The following is a 22,639-nucleotide window of genomic DNA, read 5'->3' on the forward strand; positions in this document are numbered from 1 at the left end:
TTTTGATAACAAGTAATTCTTTACTAATATAAATTTGCTCTAATTATCCTTAATTGATTTTTTTTATTTTTATAACATATTTTTTTATTTGATTTATAAATCATATCTAACATATTTCATATAGTGTTCGCATTTGATGCTCATCATAATGATGACACCGAATGCTCATTAGAGTTAGGAGCCATCCTGACTGTAACATTCTCAATTTTTAAATTAGGTTAATTAAGTTTAAATAGACTAATTAAGTATATTAGTGAGGTGTGCGATCAGAGAGGCTTAATAGGCATGTTTGGTCTCGATTTCATTTCTAAACGCAAATTCGAAGGAGAATCAGGTCATCCAAGAATAGAAGAAGAAGAATTTATAAAGAAAGTAATTTTGTGTCACGCACCGTGACTTATGAATGGGCTGCGACGGCACATGTGTGTTAACATGCTTGGAAAAGGCTCTCTGTGCCATGCGCTGCAGCGTATTGTGTATCTGTCGAGGCATATGGTCATTTTTCTGCTGAAATAAGTCACGAATTTGATACATCAGAGAAGAAAAGAAATGAAGAAATGAAGAAATGAAAGAGCAGTGCTAAGGCTTAGGAAAGCTGAGTATTTAGAATATTTTGGAGCTCATAAACATCAAAGGTAAACTTTTCTACTTAAATTTTCCTTTCTTCTTCCATTTTCTTGATGGTAGATGTTAGGGTTTGATTGATAATGGTGATTTTCAGTCCATAGAAGCTATTAGTCTGATCCCATTAACTTAAATAGAGTTAATGAAAGTAGATTAAGCTAAATAAACTTGGTATTTATGGTTTTATAATGATTGATGGTTGAAGGATATTAAATGTCCGAAATTCTCATAAATTTGGTGGTTGGAAATAATGTGGTTTCGTTAATGACCATCTACAAGCTCAATGTTATTAATGAGAGTTAAAGAAAGTTAAGAAGTCTTATGAGTACTTTTACATGAGTCAATAATAAATATTGAGCATTAAGAAATGATTAAGTGTTAGTGGAAAATAGCTTAAAAATAAATATTGATATTTTGCATGGTAATTGTTTGTAGAATAACTACCATTGGCACCACTCAAACTTTTTGGAGCTTTAGAAGTGAGTAACTGAAGGGTGAAATTTTTGACCTTTCAAAGGTTTGAGGTAACTAGAAAAATTCTATCTTATATTTTTGTGTGTCTATTAGTTTATGGATTTATGATTTATCATTGAAATGTCAAAATTAAAAAAAATGCAAGTATGGCTTGATTTGTTAGAAAATTCACTAGATTAAATTTGTGAGTTTTATGCCTTGTGATGTAAAATTTCTTTGAGAATAATATTGATGGATTTTCGTATTATGTTTATTAGGAGTTCAATGATTTTGCGAATTGAGAAGTAATATGAATCTTTATTTATGAAAAGTTTAATGATGTTTGAAATAGTAAAGTTCAATGATTTTAAAAGTGTGAATACACAATAATTGTGAAGTTGGAGTTCAATAACTTATTTGATTTGAAGTTTTATGAAAATGTGTTTAAGAAGTCCAATGATTTGTGTAATGATAAAGTTTAATAAAAATTAATAATGTGAAGTTTTATGAATTCTATATGTGTGAATTATGACATGAATGTGCATTGCATGATCTTGAGAGGTGAGAGTTCACCTAGAAAGAGGAGTGAATAATAAAATCCACATAGTAAGGCCCACCCGTGAGATGGTTTGCCGAATTAATTATATTTATATTGTTCCACGTGTTCAATGAGACATCATCCCACTAATTTAACGAGAGCTTTGAACCTAGCTAACTATCCACCAGTTCAATAAGGAGGCTAGTCTAGGGTGTATGACACCCTATAGTGTGTGAGAAATGAGGGAAACCATGTTCTATAAGTGAGTTGGGTGCGCCTCAGCCGAGTAATTCCCTTACAATTGTTTAGGTTAGGAAAGTTATAGAATATAGACTATCTCATTGAGTTATAGTCCATGGTTTCATGTCAGAGGAATAAGAAAGATATAAGGGAAGTGTGATTATGCATATAATGAGTAAGGGTACCTGGTTGTCTATATTATTTCCTAATGATGATATCACGAGTTGAATCTTAATTACTCCAATGTATTTGTTAATGAATTGTGACCAACTCTATTTATATGAAAAGTGCTAAAAAGCATTGTTTTTCAAGCATATGCTATTATGTGAGTGAAATTGTGAATATCTATTTTCAAATGTTTTACATGGGTTAGAGTATTGACATTAATTGCCACTTGCGTTTAAACTAATTAATATGCATTAATATGAGTTAGTCAGATCTTGGTTATTGAGTAGTTGTACTCACCCGATTATCTTCACTATTTTAGGAAATAACTCAAGAGATGTGGATAGAGAAAAACATTCGGAGGTTTAGGACCACAATCCTTTTATAGTAGGTTTTCTTATTTTGAGTAAATTTATGTGTATAACAATTTCAATTGTCAATTAAGAATTTTCATTTATTCCTTACTTGTATCATGTGAACTGTAAATTGTAAGTGTATTTTAGTCATAGGGAGTGAGTTGATGAATATGTGTTATTGTGATAGGGTCAAAATACTAATGCAAGTAAGAGTAGAGCATAATATGAGATGATTTGGAGAACTTTATAAAAATTGTGATAAACCCCTCTTTTTTATGTTTTTAAGTTTAACGGGTTGAGTAGTTAAAATTTAATCTGAGAGTATTTTATGTGATATGATGCATTGCATAAGTTAGTCTTAATGATTTGAATGTGGTCAAATTGATGGTCGTGGCTATTAGCCTATGGTATTTGGTTTGAATACTTGATTTTATGAAAATTATTGTAAAAGTGTAAGTTTTGAAAAGAGTGTCTAATTTTTGTTTTAAAAAGAATTTGAATTTAAAACCAATGTCATTAGTTAGAGCTCAAAAAAAGCTTTTTGTAAACACTTAGTTCATGTCATTTGGATGTTGAACGGAGATTTAGGGCACGTCAAAAGTTGGTCCTTTGTTCAATTAACAGCAGAATTTACTGTCAAAATTCATACAATTGAGCCGTGGCATATGGTACTGTGAGCCGTGGTGCATGTTACAAAAACAAACACGCCATAGTACATGTTCAACGAGTCGTGGCGCATGCCTTAAAATTTTTTTAAAATTTTTTTGTTTTAAATTTTTAAACAAATGTACTCACTTATGTTATGATCTTATGCTTTCGCATATTTGTGAACTCTAATTTATCTAGTTGCAAGACTTGAAAATCATTTTCGTTTTGTAAACTTGAGATTCTCATTTTGCTAACTATTGAAAACTTTATATTTTGATAATTACTATAATCCCATTCCCTAATTACTTGAAATTTGATTTTAATTATGGGATATTTAGGAGGAGGATATTACACTGGCCCTCCATTTCAGCCTTATTTGATCCCTGTCGTCCATTTAAATTAATTTTTTAATTATTTTTAATATTATATTTATTAAAATAAAAATATAAAAATTTTAATATTAAATCTAGACTATTTAAAATATATTTAAATAGTTAATTTGTAAAATTTAAAATTTTTTTAATATTAAATAAAATTATTTAAATTATACGTAAACTGTACGAAATCTATTTACATAGTCAAGTTATCAAATTATAAAATTATAAATTTTTTAATATTAAATTAAACTGTTATATTATACATATACTGATCAGATTAGTATTAAATAGATATACTAAAATTTTAAAATTTTTTATATTTTATCAAAAAATATAATATTAAAAAAATTAATTTAAATAAAAAAATAAAGATTAAATAAAATTGAAATAAAGGGTCAAAATTATTCCTGACTTTGACGAGCACACCAAAGCTGTTTCCATAATTTTTTTTATATCATATTTTGTGAAAGAAAGCAAAACAGATTAATTACATCCAGAAGATTAGCATAAAAAATCAACAAATCATATACTCTCTTAATTTTAAATTATAAGATACTTTTAGATAAAATTTTATATATTAATAAATATCATTAAATACATTGAACAATTTTATCTTTTTAAAATAAAAATATAAATTTTAAAAAATACTCATCATTTAATATATTAAAAAGATAATGGATGAAAAATAATTATAAAAAAAATAATATTAAAATTAATATATTTAATAAAATTTTAATCTACATAAAATATTTTATATTTTAAAATAAAAAATTATTTTAAAAATATTTTATAATTTATTATAATTTAATACAGAGGACCATCGTCAACCCCCACATGACATGATATTTCATCGGGTATTTATGAGGAGTTCTTTTTGCCTGACAGAAGCGACACGTGCCTACATATTAATTCGAGATCACTGAACAAGATTAATGAAGAGGAAAGTAAAACAAAAAATTACCTTTGTGTTCACCGGCGGAGTTTGGTGTGATTAAGGGCATCCCTCAGATTTTGAAACCTGTGTGCATGTGAGTATTAATCTTCATCTCATGTCCGCATTTCTCCTTTAATTTGCACCCACTTTTGAATGATTTCAATATTGAATAATAAATCACCATTATTTAAATTAGTAATACTGACTTATTCTTTGTTTTCATCTATCAGCATTTGAACATTGTTATTTTGGGTCTCAATACTGAATTGTATAAAGTCTTTCATTTTCATCAATACTTTAATTTTATACAATGTGTATTTAAAATATAAGAGACAATTGTTGTTCTAAAAGTAATAATATTTATCTAAAATTTATGCATGAAATCTTTTAGATTCTTGACATGATGTATCAAGTCTTCAATCATAATAAATTGTGATTAATATAAGATATTTATCATATTAGACCTTTTAAATTGTAAATCATATATATGTATGTACGATTTTTAAATAATTAGTTATTTAAAAAAGTACCCCCTAATCTCAGGTCGTAGCCGCACCATTGTGTGTGTTCTTAAGCCAAAAATTAGAAGAAAATAAAAACTTTCAAACAAAACAAGATGCATACTATGATTTGAACATGGTAGTAAACACGTTTACTATAAAAAAAAAATGTTATGGAGAGAAACGACAGTACAAATTTCAAATTTGGAGAATGAAATAGAAAATTAATGATAATTAGATATCAATCAAATTTTTTTTATAAATAATAAATTTTAAATATTGATTCAAATAATTATAAATTTAATAGTTTTGATTGAAAATAAAATATTTAAATTTTAAATATAATTCTCAATTTGTAATTGCAATTAATTTCTACAATTTAATTAATATTTGTAACCAAGTTTTCAAACAATTTTGACAGGATGTATTTATTATTAATTTTATCTTTTGAACTTTATTTTTTTTGTCCCGAACAAATTAGTTTGAGAAGCGGAGGGCAAGATGTGAGGCGTGGTCACAAGGGAGAAGCAATGTCATTTTCAGTTGTGTTAAAAGTGGTCTCAGCTCAAGCTTGAAGGCATAAAAATGAAAGAGTAGCCACCTGTGTTACCAACTCTCATACTAGGGCTCTCATACTAGGGCAGCCCAAGGCTTTCCAACTCCATTCACAATAGCTCTCAATTCTCACATGTCTTATAAATATTACCCCTCCTTAATGGATTTATTTTTTTAATACAAGCTCATGAAAAATCTATATTAGAGAAAAATAAAAATTAGATCGTGTCAATTTTTATGATAGATCTGTATCCTAAAGGTATATGATTAAAAGTAATGATATTTAAATTTTCTTAAGAGACCTGAAGAACAAGCATATCAGCGCACCTATTAGCTTCTTAGAATATATGATCAAAGATAATGATTCAGTCTTTTATAACAAAATCTCTTACTTTTTTGATAGTTTCTAAAAGAAGGTGATTATCAAAGAAATTATACTGAATAAGCGAGAAAGTTTTCATGGAATCAGAATGGATATTAATTTTAGTAAATCATGCATTTCATCAAAGTTGAAACCCTTTTAAGATGTCCAAGAGTTTCCCCACGGTGTTAAGTTGATAGATAAGATATTTGGAGAATTCCTTAATCTAATTACTTTTATTGTCTCATATGATGCCGCCACAAGTTATAGCTCCATTGAATTTGATTGACCCATCAATTTCAAGATGGATCTAACTTGCTTTTGGAGGTCTCCATTATGCCTCTTATCTTTTGCCATCACGGCTAAAGATATTAGATTTTGATTGAAGCCTCATATCATTGATAACTTGTTAGATGCTAGAAAATGTAATGTCTATATCCTGATTGATTTCTTCATAATAAAATATTTTTGAATCATGCTTTCCAAATGTTTTGCAGACTTGAGCAAAAAAACCTTTACCACAAGATTCTTCTTGTGTTCAAGTTGTCAACTTCTATTTTCACGTTTCAAGTTACCCAATCTTATACGGAAAGAGAAAAAAATGTATTAAGTTTGGAAGGTTTAACAATCCTCTTAGATGTTTTATAATGTTTTTTTAGCCAAACTGTAAAGTAGATCTATCAACACAATTAAATATATGTAGTTGGGAATTTTTATTTTTTAAAAGGAATATAAACTCTTAAAAATACTGTCTAATTAACGCTAACCCCTAACTCATATATAATTAATTATTACAATTACATTATTTCTCTCTCACAAAGTAAATTTTTATGAAAGGTATTGTGGAATGAGGTTAATTAATATTCTGTCGGGTTTTTATCATAAGGTGCTTGCTAAAAAGATTTTTTAATCATTAATATAAAGTATTTGATGAAGTATTAATTACATTTTTTTCAATACAACTATTTAAACTCATTAATAAAAAATAAGTAATGCAAATTTAAAATTTTAATTTATTTAAATAGAGGTAAAATTATAAATTTATTCTATTTTAAGATAAGCTAATGATTTAACCACCTCCTATTAGATTCTGTTAGAGAAATAAAGACATAGAGTATACCACTGTTTCATGCAATAACATTTTATATGAAAAATGAAGCCATTCCCAAAAAAAAAAAAAATCAGTTAATTTAACTAGATATTAATTACGTTTTTTTAATATTTTTTATATTTAAACCCATTAACTATGAGATAGAATGTGATGTAAATTTAAATTTCTTTTCATTTAAACAGGGTATAATTGGAACTTTATTTTATTTTTAGATAAAATTAATAACTTAATATAATTTTTTTTCTTAATTTTGATGAGATAGTTAGAAGTATCTTAATTATAATAGTGACCCTAGGAGTATAAATTATATTACAATTTATCTCTAACAACCTCATTAGAACTAATAACAGGTAATTAAATCATTTGCATTGTCAAAAATATAATAAAATTTTAATTTTACGGCCTCTATTTGAATGAAAACATTTCAAATTTAATTTCCATTATATTCTCTCTCCAAATCCAGCCAAAAATGCTTTAGTACATACTCTCTCCTCTCTATACAGTATCGCAATCTCAATTCTTGATTATCATAAATTCATAATTATTAATTCTTTGTCACTTTTAAGGGAAAGGTCGTCAACTGCAATTAACTGGTGATTGTTATATCTTTCATCATTTTTATTAGGTTCCATAAAAAAAAAATATCTTTCAGGTACGTAATATTGAAGTAATTCTCTAAGATTGCATAATTTGATCCGGCTAGAAAGATAACTAATTTGGCAGGAAAAGAATTGTTGCAGTAATTAATTAATTAATTAATGTATTCTTCATTCAATATCTTCCTTTTCCAAGCTAATTTATTACTCCTTCCATTCTGTATCCATTGTTGTTTTAGACCTTCAGTCAACTAAAATCCCTTGCTATATTCCAATTTAAGAAATGAACATCTTTCTCATGACATTTTCTCCTTTTCGCCTGTAATCTCTCTTTTTTAATCTATTTTTTCTCTATATTTTACACTGATAAAAAGATAATATTCTAACTAATTAAATATTTCCTAATCTATGTGCATAACTTTAAACAGCAGTGTTCTTTTTTTGTATTGAAGCCTATATTATTATTATTATTATTATTCTGCAATGGAACCCTTGGTATCTGACCACTCTGGTTTTTTATTATGAGCAAATCCTACACTTGGATTCTTTTGTGCTTTTCATGAGAAGAAACAATCAAATTTCAGATGAATCTAAGACATGTTTTCACATTTGCCTCTCATCAAATATTAAATGAACGTCATTAAGTTAGGAACAAAGTAATTAATGACTAAGAGCATTTCAGTACAAAATAGTTGATAAAGATGAGACAAAATTATAAAATAAACTATTTTTTTTAAAACTGCTCAAAATAGTTTAGATTTATTTACACTTAACTATAAGGAGAGAGTATGTGCTTATGACATTTAAAAAAAAAAATCATGTTGTTGAGTTTTTCCAGGGAGTTTTTTGTGCACTGGAATTGTAATGCTTCACCCATTCCTCAGGGGAAAAAAAGTGGCTCAACCTTTGCCGCCATCAAGTTGAGGGAATGTCCCGTAGACTTTGAAACGGAATGAATTTTTTTGAAAATTATCCAAATTTGACGAACTAGTTCATCATAATTTGCACGCTGATGTGTATTTTTTTTTAGGGAATATATTGCTCTTTTTAAAATATAACCAACTTTTATTGCTCTCTCTCTCTCTCTCTCTCATTCTCTCTCTTCTTTCCATCACACGAACATCATTTTAATTAAGAAATATCTGGTTTCCCTTTCCGTTTCCATGATCTCGCGAGCCACACCTACCATTCCAATTCTTATTCCTCTAAATATTTTCCACGACAGACGATCAGCAGATGGGGCAAAGGAATCTAATTAAAGGGCAGGGAATAATGGGAGAGAGGATTAAAAGCAAATGAGGTGCGAGAATGGGAAGTAGAAATAATTGTGGGAGGGTGCGTGATCCTCGAGCCGTGTGTTTGTTCCCATAACTGACTGCTCCGCCTCCCAAACCCAAACACTATCCTCTTTTATTTTCTACTTTTGGTCTCCATACCAACGTTCAAAAACATTAGGGCACCAAAACACGATGCTTCAAATCCCAAAGTTAACGAACCCTCCTCCTCTCAATTTTGCTGTCATGCTCCTGCATGCATACATGTATAGAAACAAAGGAGAGCACAAGTAGCAACAGCGATGTATGCCCTAATATTTATTATGGAAGCTAGCTGAGAGGTGTGTGTGATTCTGAATCATCAATGGAATATGGAATCCAAAGAAATTAAGAGAATGCTCGCTCCACCGGCTTGGGAAGCAAAGAAGAAAGAGACGCGAGAGGGCGGTGTCAGGGCCATAAATGAGGGCACAGCCCCGACAGGCATGCCATTTGAGAACTATATATACACTATGCAGAAGCAGAAACTATCACAAAAAGATTTTCCCTTTCCCTTTCCTTTCTCACTTTCACTCCGATACTAACTAGCTATTATATATAGTATCCCTAAACTTGAAGAGACTATAGTCCAAACTCCAAACACGGCTTAAAATAAAGGATGGGATATATGTGCAGAAATTGTGAAAGACAACATACACAGAAAACATTGGTGAAGGGGATGGAGCTGCAGGAAAAAGCAGGAGGAGGAGGAGGAGGAGGATGAGATGGAGGGAGGTCCCACCACTTTGGCTGGTGCACTGTGAAATGTCTGTATTGTCTTGGGAATTCTTAATCTCGACGGATAGCTGTCTGCGTGTAGGACTGGTAGGACCATCCATCTATCATTTAGCTTCCTAGACTCTCCTTTTTCACTGTTCCCGTTTCAGATATCCCCATCCCTCTTCCGCTTTTCGTCCTCCTCCTCCTCCTCCTCTCTCCTTCATTCTCATTCTTTCTTTTTTAAAACGGCGTGAATTCAAGGGTTGACTCGTTAAAGTGTGTCATTGCATATCAAATTCACATGCAATCCTAATTGCAGGCTCATATGTAATCCTAAGCAATTAATAAAGCAAGTCGTCAAGCAGCGTTGTGCAGTACAGCTTATACTTTTTTCCCTGCCCACCTCCACCCTTTGCCATTTTCTCTCTTTCTGGGTAAAAGCCTGTTGCCATGCCACTGCTGCTACTACTAATATACTTGTACCTACATTAATTCTACAAATTCTATTTTTTTCGGGTTTTTACCGTGCATTTCCGGCTCCTTCTCGGGTTTCCTGCCCCGGCTTCTCCATGCTATTCGGATCCACTTAGCTTGCCGTTACCTCATCAAAATTAACCAACTGATGAAGACGAAGGCTAAACGCCTCATGCACGTGGCATACAAAGGGCGTATTTGGTTTCCGGTTAATCAAAACTCAATTTGTTAATAATTAATTTGACAAAAGTCAAAAATTTATATTTAGATATATTTTTTTTCAAACATCAGTTTGGTAAACTAAAAATTATTTAAATTATAGTAATAAAATGTATTTTAAAATATATAATTGCATAAATAAATATTTATGATAGTTTATAATGTTTATTATATAAATATAATATATATATGAAATAATGCATAAAAAAGTGATAAAAATTTTAAATAACAAAAAATTTGATATGTTAAATAATAAAAATAGAAAATATAAAGTTTGATATATTAAATTAATATTAAAAATTAACATGATTCAAAAAATATATATGATGTTTTTTTTGTTCAAAAAAAAAGTTTAACCAATTGAACAAAAATTATATAAATAGTTGAATAAACATCAATGCTAAAAATTAATATGATTAATTATTGAATCTATAATTCTAAAAAAAATTATCTCTAATTATTATTGTTATTTAAATGATGATTATATTTTTAATGAAATAGAAATATTTTTAAAATAAAAGAATAATATATTAAATTTGAGGTAACATTGTTAAATAATATCTTACTTTTTAAATTCACTTTTTAAAAGCTCCATCTTTTTACATTTATCAAATTACTTTCAATAACATTCTCACAATACTTTTAGGATGCACTCACATCTCTATTTTTTTTTCAAACAACATCCTACATCTCAAAAGTGAGAAAGTATTTTTCAAAAATAAAAAAATGATGTTCCCAAATGAGCCCTAGATGATCATCATCAGGTGTGATGGCTAATTAACCTCAGCTTATAGAATTTCAATTTAAATAATTAGAGAAAATTGTTGCGATATCCTACTCAACTAAAAAATTACCAAAAGGCTCTGAAACATGTTTTAACACCGAATTTTCAGCTCAATATCAGAATCAATCAAGTAATAAAAAGTGATCTCTCTATAATGTAATAACCTAGTCGTATACTGGATTATACTAAAAGATTTCAAGTCTCTCTAATCTAGCTATTGAGCGGGTGATATTATGATCATTATTGCAGTCGATAAGTCTTAAGGCTTCGATTAAGATCGCTAAAGACAGTAATTTCCCTACTTTTCCTGGCTGACATCACCTATCAGTAACTTGTAAACTTGAATGACATGATGAACCACCCATACAATCTTTCCTTTCTCTTAGAAGCAACTTATTTTGATAGCATATTTTTAGTCCTCTTCATAAATTGGTAACGAACATATTTTTCACAGCTAAATATTACATCATACGCCTCCTTTTGTCTCCTTGAAACAAGACTCCGGTCCTGATTCCCTAAATGTACATGTAGAATCGTAGAATCTGGAACTTCCTCTCAGTGCCATCAAAGTCACTTTAAGACATCCATCCGATCACAGTTCCTTCAGCACTACGACTTGCCATAATTGAGTCACCCACCCATTACATTACATTCGCCAAATACAACCAGACTCTGACATTATCTTGAGTCAACACAGAGCTGGAGGCTGGTTAATTAACATGAAGCCAAAACAGGTTTCCAATGCATAGCCTTAATTATAATGATCATATGAGAAGAAATTCTTAGGTATTATTTAATTATTAATGATGCCAAATAAAAGATAAATAGAATGATGATGATCGCCCGTGTATTGGCCTATATCAGGCTTTTCCAAGTAATAAAATAATTAGAAATGCCAGTGAATTAAGAAATCATTACTAATAATATTTAAAGACGCTTTCAACGATAGATCTTGGTTTTGAAATAGATTCGACTAAGTAATCGGCTCTATAGAAATGGTGTGAGCACTCTGTTTATATATTATAGGCCATACATATATAAATAAATTACATCAGCATTCAAAGTTATCACTGTTTAAAGTCGACAAGTTTATGGATGAACGACAAGAAGAATTTTTGAAATGAGAAAAAAATCCATTGCGCGGATAAAAACTGATACTCATGCCCGTGAGTGCAAAGAAAAAAAAAATTCAAATACTGAGTGATAATAACAAAAACCAATTAGACATTCGTTTTTTATGCATTTGAAAGGTAACACCTATAGCAGGACCCAAATTAGCGTGCGCTGAAGGGTCTGCGAAAAGGGCAAAACATTAAGGTGTTTTATTGTCGTCTTCTTTCATAACATGACAAGTGTTATATATTTGCAATTTAGAATCACATAATTGAATCTTTATTAAGTAAAAACCTACTAAATATGCTTTAATTTGGTAATTTGATTAAAAAATAATTTCAGTCTCATTCTTTAAGAATATATGCTTAATTTAGTCTATGACGAGGAAGGAATGAGAAGAAGGAAAATGGAGTCTTTTGTTTAAATTTTCATTTTAAAAAAGAACTATAAATGAAGAAAATAATGCGAAATTAATTTCAATTCAAATTAAAATCGTATCGGGAAATTAAATAAAAAAATCACTTGTCATCTTCATGATCTTGCATCGACTGACCCACAAAGATGCAGACAAGACAAGAACTCAAGTTTCACCTGATGAACGTATAGAGGACTGGAACTAACACGGCCTGGCCCCTACATGTATCGAAACTTAAGGTTCAACACGACTGGCTCTGAATCTTCGTCTATATTTTCTTAAAAAATTGACTAGTCAACCAATATATAGAGCGACGGAACTAGTGGGCAATTGCACCTCGTCAATTTAAAAAAAAAAAAATTACAAAGAAGAGGTGAGAGTTTCAAAAATTTGTTCCCATTGTCTTTATAATTTTGAACTTATTGGATTCGAATTAAAATATATTTGAGTTTTTTATATTTCACTTAAGCCTAATATATTTTAATTTTAAATTTATTGTATTTATATTTAGATCACTTTTATAAGAATATAATTTATTTTTTTTAATATTTTATAAAACTAAAGTCAAACTTAATAATAATTAATCCTAATAAAAATGAAATCTGAAATTTTAAAGTATATAAAAATTAAAAGAAGACTAAAAAATAAGAAGATGGAGAAGCCTTTTGCTAGAGAACAGAGTCTGAGATGAGAGATGAAGTGAATGGCGTGAGAATGTGAGACTATGTGCAAGAAACTAATTAAAGTTAGTAATGATATTGCCTGTTGTCACAGTAACTATAAAAAGAGCTTTTTTTATTATGAAGTTTGTGAAAAATCAATTGCATAATCGAATGGAAAATTTATGGTTTGATAGCATTGATAATGAACTGATCATTCAACAATTTTAACACATGAAGTTATGTAGATAAAATTTATTAGACATGTAAATATTTATTTTATATATTAAATTTTTATTTTTAATTATTTTTATATTTTATATAATTTATGCTCCACTGAGTCAGTTTCCTGCATTTCCCACTAAATATATATGCAATCAATTCTTTTCCCTGGTACATTCGCTGCTTGCTTTACCGACGGGAGAGATCCATCCCCTTGTTTTATCTGCCTGCTTCTCCACTTTTATGGAAAAAATCATTTGCTTTTATATTTATATACACTAACAAAAAGCTTGACTTTGTCTCAATCCATCCAGATGATGAAGCATCGTAAATCCCAAACTACAAAAGGAATTAAATTAAAATCAATTTTCTGAAAACCCTATGTGGCTAGTATGATTTTGTTGAAGATTCAATTACTTAACTTTTGCCCCAAAATTTCACGGAAATTTGAGTGGTTGGTTTTGAAAATTGGAGTGATGCATGACTTGTTATGGGGATCATTAGCTGTCATTATTTTTTATTTATAGTAGTGGTGGCTTAGTCATTTGTCAATGCCCACACTACAAACCCACCTTGAAGGCCTTTAATTGTTTAGATCATTGACTTTTAAAAGCCCTTTTGCGCCTAATTGAACTTGATGGACTAATTATGCTTTTGCGGGCTCAGATTCATCTTTCTCTTCCTTCTGATGGTCATCGCTTAATGGTCTCCCCACCTCCCCCCCAACACCAGCAAAACTTTTATTTGTGAGTAAAAGAGAAGGGAATATGAAAAACGCCTACTTTTAAATTTTTATAATGCATTTGTCTTCCAAGTTCGAAACACTGAGGTGCCAATCATTATTCTGCAAATAGAATAACCTTGAACAAGTGTTTGCAGCGAACAATGGACGATCTGATGCTAAAACTAGCAGTCTTATTCTTTAATACTAAAAACATGGACAAATGTAATCCTAAAACGGCTAGCAAGATATGACAGATCATTAGTTTCTTGTATGGATTTTTCGTGATCTTATATTAAAAAAAAAAAAAAAACGGCTAGCATTATCCCAGAATGTGAATCAATGAAAGACATCAATTCAACAATTGTTGGGACCATTTAGGTGTGCAGCTGGCGTTCTTGAAGAAGAATCTGCTCTAATAAAAAGGAAGGCCATATTTAATTAAATCTAAATGAAGTTCGCTATGTATAGGCGTTTGGCGTAGCATGTATACATCAAACAAGCAGGCAAACAGTAATAGATCAGAGGTAGCTAGGAGAGAATCTTTTTAGATGCTGCGTCATATTGATTTGTTATCGTTCCAAATTAAAGCAAGTGGAATATAATAGTATATTTTCGTCAGGATTAAAAGACAAAATTATCTCAAAATTGTTTTTAAAAGGAATATTAGTTATCTTATCTTTTAGTTGAAGTAATTTTAACTCAGGAGCAAATTTGCCCTATCGTTAGTGAGATTGTTTGTTTGACTGTTATTTTGACTTCTTTTACTAGGTGGCTACTACCTGATGTTTTATTAAAAATTTCAAAAAATCCAGCAAGGTGCCCCTTCTTCTTTTGCACAAGTTTCGGAATTTGAAACTGAAAGAATCAATGCACAAGAAACCTGAACCAAAGATCCATAAGAGATGTTTACATCTTCATGAGGGAGAAGAATTGAAACGCAAAACAATCTTAGAGATCTAAACTTGAACAAATTTTTATAGCAACAATCTTAGATGTTTCTATTAGACTTTCCAAACTCGAACATAAATCCATCGGAAGTGTTTCTATCAGACTTTCAAAAATTGTAGCAACAAATTTTCAAAATCCAAACTTTTATCAACAAAAATATTAGAAATCATAACAAATTTTTATCAACAATGTAATCAAAATCAAAGAACCAAAAGGAAACCAGATTTGGAACGCCATCGAGCAAGTGGACCTAGATCTGGAACATTGTCAAGCATTATGATGGAACCAGAAACCTCACATGCTTCTGGTCCTCACTTCCCTGGAGTTGTGTGTTGCTGAGGAAGCAAACAAACAAAGGCAGCAAGGTGGCGAGCATTACAATGGAATCAGAAAGCCATTGAGAACACCGAGAAGGTCGAAGGTTTGTACGTGTTAAGAAGCTCAATCAGGAAGAAGGTCTGGAAGGATTGACGACGAATGAGAGCTCACTGCAATGCTCGGAACCAAGAGGCATGTGATTACACAAGGAAAGGATGAACGGAGAGAATAGAAAGGGCGAGTGTTTTGTTTCTTTTTTAATAGTGTGGCAGTCACCTAACAAAGGAAGTCAAAGTAACGGTCAAACAAACGGTCTTACTAATGGTTGAACAATGCTGATTTTTTTTTTTTCCTTCAAATTCGAACAAAAGTACTTCACCTAAAAGATAAGGGTATTCTGTGTTCTTTTCAAAAAAAATTTGAGACATTTTTGCCTCTTAATTTTTTTTTTTTGGTCACCATGAAATGTCTTCATGATTATCTTCAGCTTTTGCCCAGGGCTTCTCTCTATTACCATCAGAATCTGACATGTGCCGCCCTTTGCTCTTGTCCGAATACATCCGATCTTGAAATTTCATATTATGAGTGTTCTTCACATTAGCAAAAACAGCTTAATTATATATATATACAATAAAAAGTCTATTTGTCATGCGCCTACAAGTTAGGACCTTTTGGAATTTCCTCGAATTTGAAGTTGCTTTGATTGGACAAGCACTTAACTAGTTGATTCTTTCAAATCATGCACTCGTATCCGTATGATCCGTTATGAATTCAAAATATTCAATGAGAAGGAATAACATGAGGCAAAATTTTAAGATTATCTTGGTGATTTAATCTTCTACGAATAATGGTATGTCAAAAATGAATTTTATAGCAGTACAAAACAGTATCTGAATTATGAATACCACCAGATGGAGATGCACCGCTTAAAATAGTATGATGGCAACATCAAACTTCTGCTTCAACCTCTTTTTTTTTTTTGGCAACATCAAACTTCTGCTTCAACCTCCTTTTTATCATTTGCTGAGATTGTGCTTTTCACACAATGCCAATAATGAATCCCATTTCACTTTTATAGATACTCTCTGGTTCTTTTTCCTACTTGTTTTTTCAAAGCTTTGCAGTGATTAGTGTTCTAATTAACCCTGTCCTTATTGACGAGTACACCACCAGCAGACACGGCATATATTTTTAAAGGCTAAATTTAAGGACAGGCAAATATATAATCATAAGCTAGCTATATCCCACTTGCATGCCTGGGAACTTTAGTATTTCGAATCATCTTTCTATTTCATCTTATTTCTTTTAAGTGTGAAAAGAAAAGGAAAGGCTGACAAAAGAAGACCTAGCTATGGTGGAAACTGATGAAACAATTTGATCTCTACTTTTTCTTCCTCTCAATTTGAGGATCTTTGATAGATAATGCAGCCAATTTAATTTGTAATTCTCACTATTCAAATTACCGATCGAGTATCACAATTTGCGTGCGCAGGTTGTCAGACCAAACTCTCTATGCTTGCTGTGTGTGTGTGTGTGTGTGTGTGTGTGTGTTCCAATCTAATAATTAGTTGCATTATTAGGTAATTACCAACAACTCTGCAAGAAGTTAAGGATCAATAAATAACTATAAACGTATCAATACAAAATATAGAAGATATGAAAATCGCTTTTGCATGGAGTACTCTAACTATTTTTACAAAATAAAAAGATAAATAAAGAGAGAGCAGAATCTTTCTTTTCTAAAACATGTACAGACCTAGCTACTATCCCTGTTCTTATATGCTAGTATCTATACTTAATTTATTATTCTTTTTTTTTTTAAATTTAATTATCACTGGTATGCACTCATATAAGATTTTTAATGAGAATATAATTAAAAAAATAAATAATTTTTTAAAATATTAAGATTTTATTTACTTCATCCGTTATAAAATATAAAGCATTTTTAATCGAATCTCATCTTTTAATAAAGTAGTTTTTTACTTTAAAATTAACACTATCTTTTTATATTTATCTATATTAAATACTCTATAATAAATATAAAGTTATTATTAATAGGAATACTTAAAAAAAGATAATAATTACACCTCAAGAAATTAAAATTTTTTTATATTTTTAAATATTTAATTCTTTAAAAAATATTTTATATTTTTAAATAAAAAGAGTAATATTTATTGAGAACTGTAAAATAGTGGACAATACTTTATTGTAGTCCGGAGAGAGAATGCATTTATGTTTTGTGTAATTTTTATAGCTAATTCACACAAATAAAATAAGTTAATTATCTTAATATTACCTCATTTTTTTACAAATAGCTTTATTTAAGGTAAATTCTTGATCATCTCTTTAATCCCTCTCTTCACTGTAGTTACTTATTAAAGATACTATTAGAAAAATATTAGTAATTTTATGCATTTTAAAAAATGACTTATAGTTATGAACATAAAAAGTTTTTAAATGATGATTTATATACAAAATTGAAAGAGGTGCCTTAAAAATTGCGGCTCATCAAATTAATTAATTATTCTCCTATTTTATAAGACATTTTTTTATAAATTTGCAAATGCTATGATGAAATTAATTAAATATAGTTTGGAATCTAATTTATTTTAAAAAATATAAAATTTTAAAAATACTTTTTATTTAATCAGGGGAAAAAAGAAAAAAAATTTAAAAAATAAAATAATGGAGAGTAATTTTAGAACAAATTTGATTAATAAATCTATAATTTTTAAAAATATTTTATTTTGAAGAACATCAAATCACTATATAAAAAAATTATAAAATGAGACGGAGATAGTCCATAAGAATAATGATGATGAAAATGTCGTAGAAAAGTATTGAGTAACGAGGACTGAACGATCTGATTATATCGGACCCGATAGAGAACTTGATAATGATAAAGACCTAAAAAAGTTATTTCAGACATTAATTAATTCTTTTTTTTTTTAAGAAAAAATTGTCTATATGCGTGTCACTGTCCTTTCTTAGATTTCTGGATAACAACGAATTCCGCATCAAAATCAAAGCAAACTCTCACTGACATCAAAATTCAATCTAGTTTCAAGCCCCTAAGAAAAGGCTTTGTTGATAGATTTAAAGTTAAATGAAACCTATCAAAAGAAAAATGAGTCAGCCTCATGATATATATTGACATTAATAATATTGCTATTTCTGGTTGCATAATTCACAATGATAAAGGTGACTGAATTAAAAAATTTTAAATATTTTAAATAATCTTAATTTATGTTGAAACAATAAATTTACTAATGTAAATATCTACTTTAACCTCGTCGAAGGCTTCTCTCTTATTCAACATAATTTTTTTTATTATTAATATCACCTTTTATAGGAAATTATTAACAAAATCAGATAAGCAAATATAAGCATTGATCTGTTTGCTCACTGTACATTTATTGACAACTACAATCTTATAACCTTTAATGATCTGCCTCCTAGGTGCAAAATTTTTTTGAATTTTAATATAACGTGATTTTTTCTTATCTTACATTATTTATTCTTGGCCTTATATATATTTTTTTTTTTTTAAAGTAAGCTATTCATGATGTAGCTACAATAACTTGTGCATGTGATGTATAAAAACATCATTATTTTTTATAAAAGAAAATATGTGCATATATAAAGTATTTAAAAAATAAAAAAAAACATAACTTTAAGTCCTTATATTTTTCTTGAGTTTTGCTATAAGTCGCTACATTTTTTTGGACATTTGGAATTCCTAAACTTTTGTTTACTGATGTTTTAAGGCTTAAAATACTAAAAAATAAAAGTGTAGGAATTCAGAACATTTAAAAAAATGCAAAAACTTATAGCAAAACTCAAGCAAAGTTGAAGGACCTAAAATTATGTTTTCTAAAAAGTAAAATAAATATGAAAATAAAATATAATTTTTTAAATGATAAGAACTAACACAATCAGTTTGAGATTATAAGTGAGATTAAACTCACTATCTCTTACTTACCAAAAAAAAAAAAACTTACATGAAACTAGGCTATAAATATAATTGTATATTTTGGGGATCACTATAATGTAAACACACAAAAAGATCAAATCTGTGAGAATAAACAAAGGAAAGCATAAGAAGGATAAAGAATAACCTAGGCATTGTGCAACGAATTGTAATAGTCTATTTGTCTCCTTTTGTTCACATCCTTATGTCTTGACCTTACATTCAAAGGTTCATTCAGGTCCTTCTGTGAGGTGAACTCATCCCACACCTACACATACTTTTCTAACAAAACTAACCTTCCAACTATTCCCAACTCTTTTTTTCTTTTTGGATGTTTCCAAAACATGCAAATTGATGAATCTTTAGGCTTTATTTGGTAGAAATGATTGAGAGTGTAGGATTGATATTGAGATCGAATAATTCCACCTTTTTATGTTTGGTATAAAGGAATGAGAAATTTAATCTCAATCTCGATCTCACTTAGGTGAGATTATCCAATACCATCATCCTCTGGTATTGAAAAATTAATCTTGGATTTGATTATTTTTAAACCAAATTGCCCTCGTCTCTCACCCTCGTCTCTCTCCCTTAACCCTCACTCAGTCAATGCACTTTTACAACACGCAATGCTGATGTCGATGGCCCTCTCCTCCAACAACATTGATGCTGTCCTCCACCGATGCCAATGCTATCCTCCACCAGTGCCACTACCAGATCTAAAGGGAGAAGGAAATTGAAGATGAGAAAAAAAGGAGAATGATTGATGACCCAATTCTCTCATCCATTGGTGGCGACCTTGGCAAGATTCAATTCGCCATATGAAGTCACCGCACTGGCCCTTGAAGTGTGATGAGTTCCAATATGTCTTGGACTTGGCGGCCGTGTGATGGTGGAAGCAACAATGCGACAAGCAAAAGGAGGACCTAGCTTTGTCCTTTTAAGAGAAAGGCGAGAGACTATGGTTGCACACGAAGAAGAACAACAATCCGCCATGAATGCGAATAGCAAGAAGCTTAGGAATTAATAAAAAAAGGACATGCACAGAGAAGAGCATCTCAAATTGCTTTAGAACTAGCTATTTTCCAAAGGGCTTCTAATCATTTTATTTAATGTCAAGAGGTATTATAGTCTTTCATAAGTTATATTTAATTATAAAATAAAATAAATAGAAGTATTCCTTACAAGTATTATTTTATACCAAATGTGATTTAAAACTTCAATTTCACTCCCAATTTCAATTCCAATTTCAATTTCAATCCCTCTAAATTGAGACCTACATACAAAGAGGGCCTTAATGCTTTATCATACCTAAAATAATGAGGTTTGTTAATATTACTGTTGTAGTATTTCACCTTACGTCTATTGGATCGCGCTAACGCTGCATGTCTTTCAACCCCACGTTTTGAAGCAATGTGAAACCTTCATGGATTCCGGAGTCATTCATTAATTTGATTTCGCTTTGATCGAGAATTCAGATCTAAATCTTAAGATTTGGGGACAACTCCATTATCAAAGTCGCAGGGAGATTTCCTAGTGTTCTAAGTCGTGGAGAACGAAAACACACTTTTTTAATACAATAAAGAAACACATTTTTGATACAATTAAAAGGCATTTTAACAAAGGGCATTAAAAATTGTCCCGGACGAAAAAAACTGGGCTCAGTGGACCTTTAAATCCCATTGTTTAAGTGGGTATTGGTATTGAGAATCTAGCCCGTTTCCGCTTCATTTGGGCCAATTTCAAGAATCATGTGGGTTCAGAAGATCTTCTCGGACTTTTTTTTTTTACAAGATCTTATAGGACCTTAAAAACTACCAATCACACAACCCATCATGAAGGATTTTTTTTTTTAATTATCATGCCAAGAAAATATAAGACATTCATAATTTTTTAAAATACAATTAATATTTTTTCAAAAATATTCTTAACTAGGAAGATAATTAACAAGGCTTTTTTAATTGAAACTATTTTTCACAAATTAGATGTTGTGTTTGAATAACAAAAACTCAGCATATCAAAAACGTAGAGTCTCAAAGATACTTACAAGATTCCTTAGCTTTCTTACCTTAGTTTATTCAAATGTGAAGATGCAAAAAGATTGATAAAAATGATGTTTTTGATTAATAAAAGATAACATACAAAGTTGTAGTGATTACAATTTGTGAGACTAAAAACCTAAGTCTAATTGTTAAATACAAGGTAAATTGAATTGAAAAAATAAATTTGAGGTTGTTCTTATATAAACTATGTGTATTTTGTATGTTTTTGTTTTTGTTAATTGAGTCCCTTTTATAATCATATGTCTAAAGCCTATATGGGAAATATCATGATCACTAAATACAACCTTGTGAGATTTGTGGTACATTAAACAACGATTCCATATCCACTTAATGGTCTCCAACATCTAGTCATTCCAAGTCCCAAGGGTCACATTCCCGAGTACATGCATATCATGAAATTTCTTTTAGAAATGAGTTGAGCTTTGTCTTTATTTGAATATTGGGCTTGTCATTTTAGTTTTTCTTTCTCTTCATGATTTTGGATTTGACGCTTTGTTTTAGGTCAAATAAAGACATTATATTAAATGAAGATAAATTTGTAAATAGTGTATATTTTTATCTTATTGAGGAATATAATTAAGTTAAAAGTACTTTATAATATTGAATGGATGAAGTATTTATCAATTCCCATATCATATTAATTCATATATATTTTTTACCAGAAATATATTAATTCATATATTGATGAAGATTTTTTTGGTGCACGTTAATATATAAGGTGCACTTGTTAATTAAATTAGTGATGTGATTGCTATAGGCTTATGAGATTGTACCAAAAAATAAAAAAATAATAGATTAATAAATTAACAGATTTACAAACATTTAGCCAGCCCATCACAAGCATGGAAAAAAATCGGGTGTAGGAAACATGCAAGGAATTGAAATGCACCGTGTCATTGAAGGATATTATGAAAGGGACAACGTCATGTATTTAAAAACTCACATATTTTAATTTAAAAAAAAACTCACATATTTTACGCACTTTATTTTTAAATGTAAAATTCACTTATTTCCAATTTAGAAATAAATGCATTAAATATATAATTTAAGCACCCGCGATTTCTAAATCTTCTCTTTCTCAAACGTCCATGCATCAGTTGCTATTTGCAAGAAAAAATGGGGAGCACATTCAGTGGTCAACGGGGTACGCGTGCTCATCGCCCCTCACATAATTTGAATTCTCTAAATTTAATTTGGATGATTGAGATTAAATTTTTTTATTTTTAATTAAAAAATATAAAA

The sequence above is a fragment of the Prosopis cineraria genome, unplaced genomic scaffold (assembly GCF_029017545.1).
Source record: "Prosopis cineraria cultivar Desert tree isolate PC_DT_omini unplaced genomic scaffold, ASM2901754v1 PC5, whole genome shotgun sequence".
NCBI classification, from domain to species: Eukaryota; Viridiplantae; Streptophyta; class Magnoliopsida; order Fabales; family Fabaceae; genus Prosopis; species Prosopis cineraria.